At 34.9% G+C, this 2235-nt stretch overlaps 1 protein-coding gene across 1 annotated transcript in view; it reads left to right on the plus strand.

Moving 5' to 3' along the window:
* Window positions 1-2235, plus strand: part of NBEA (neurobeachin) — an 827350-nt gene that overhangs the window by 563713 nt on the left and 261402 nt on the right. The window lies entirely within an intron of this gene.

Here is a 2235-nt window from a genome sequence, read left to right on the forward strand (position 1 = left end):
ACTCAACCATCACCAGCATGATCTCTCAACTTAATCAGGTTAATACCACAACTTTAAAATATCTGTAATAAACTTAATAGCAAAGCTTGCAAACCTGTTGGCTAGTGGTTGTTGTCTGTGCTTATATCACACTATTTCATCTCTTGCCGCATGGCCAGGAAGGTGATGGGACCTATAGGAGAGACAGATTATTCAGCAATTTCAAGATAGGAGGATCTGGTAATAATCAGCAGTAATCCCCTTTGGATAAATTAAGGGACTTAATGTTTATTATGGGGACATGAAAGCCATATATAAATGGGAAAGAAACAAAAAATAGCCAGATAAGATAGGGATGGAAGGGAAAATGCTTCAGCCATTCCAGTTCTTTCTCAGAGTTCAGTTATAAAGCAATACTATTCTTTCTAAAATATACTTATAGTTTAATGTGTTTTCTACATTTATATAAAATAATACACATAATAGCATTCCTCTGTTACTTCAGAAGTGCTTGTATTCTAAACAGAGCCTCTTGGAAATTTAATTCATGCTGAAGGGGAGTGATGAATGCCAGGTTTTCTTTGTGAACCAAATTAAAATTAATAAGCAGGTCTTTAGACATACCTGAGATTTTCAATTAATTGGAAACTGTTTGAGTTAAAGATATTTGCGGCTTCTAATAGCTGGATAATTAAGGCTTTTTTCTAAACTCAGAGCATTTTAACATATTCATGCAAGTATTAAAATTGATTCCAGTTCCAATAAAGTTTTAAGTTAATACAAAATAAAATCACTGAAGGAAAATGCAGGCAACCCTTGATAAAGACCAGATGAAATTGTGACACTATTCAGTTAGACTCCTATACACATTGTATTAATAATAATAAAAAGAAGTTCAAAACCATGATCTTATTTCAAGGTTTTTTGGGGGAAAAAAAGATTTTATCAACCTCCTTTGTATTTATTCAAAAATAGAAATTCATACAGATTGACTGGTTCAGTTTGATGGCTTTATGCTTTTGAATCCTTGATTGTATTAATGTCACAGGCATAACTAAAATAGAAAAGTGGAATAAATCTTTTTTACGCAAGTCAGAGTGAAGGAAAAGAAACAATTAGTATGTCCTAATAGGCAACTGGAAAAGAAGCCACGTAAACCAGAGCATTTCAAACTAATTAACAGCCATACATCATTTATTACAGATTAGCTAAGGTCATGCACTTGGTGCCCTCAGTTTCTGCATCCATATATGTGGTCATTGTTACCATCAGATTGCTGAATTTTGATGGTTATATTTAATGAACTGAGAATAGACCATGAAGGAAAGTACAAAGAAGGGCAAATATAGAGAGCATGTATTCTGTTCAGTTAAACAGTGACCTTTTTAACCTTGATGTATGCAGGAAATACCTATTTGTATTTTAGTAATTATGTTAGCTTCTTTAATAGCATTCGATACAAATTCTACAGGGTTAAGCCACCTAAAACTGAAGAACTCAAGTGAGGAGGTTTGGTTTGGTTTTTTTAAAATTATAACTACTCTTATCTCTAGAATTATTCAGTGGAAAGGGAAAATGGAACAGATTTGTATATTTCCATAAACACAAAATTCACCATTTCTCAAAGCTTGTATCTTCCTTCATTCTTTAGCATAGCAAACAGTATTATACCTGCCAGTGTTCTTTAAAAAAATATATTTAATTAGAGATTTAGGGCTAGAGTCAGAGACTTAAGTGCCTAATAAATTAGATACTTGGCCCCTGCAGTAGAATCTGAAACATGAGTTTGGCTTCCATTCCTTATTCAGTGCAGGGGAGAGTTAGACACCTCTGAAAAATATAGCAATCCACAAAGTAACTAGGAAATTATCTAACTAATTGGAAATGCTGAGTACAAGGGTGTGTCTGAAGTCCTTCTTTTTGCTGGAGCTTATGTACTCGACTTGGGAGTTCAGGCAAACATTTCCATCCACTTGGGATCCCGAGTCCAGGGACCTCTTCTGGGGATAGGTGTGCACAACCGTTTTTTGAAAGAATGGAGCAGGCTCATTGTTTTCTTTTAAAAGGAAGTTTCTTGAGGAGAGAGCACTCATCTTTTATACAGTAACCTTATGATTAAACTATTCACCCACAAAGTGAGACACCTGTTTTTAGGTCTTCCTCTGAGGGGTTCAAACTCAGATCTCCCACCTCCCAAGATAATGTCCTAACCACTAAGCTAAAGCCTATACTGAATGGGAGCATTCTCCGCTCTTC

This window comes from Alligator sinensis, unplaced genomic scaffold (assembly GCF_000455745.1).
Source record: "Alligator sinensis unplaced genomic scaffold, ASM45574v1 scaffold1014_1, whole genome shotgun sequence".
Taxonomy (NCBI): domain Eukaryota; kingdom Metazoa; phylum Chordata; order Crocodylia; family Alligatoridae; genus Alligator; species Alligator sinensis.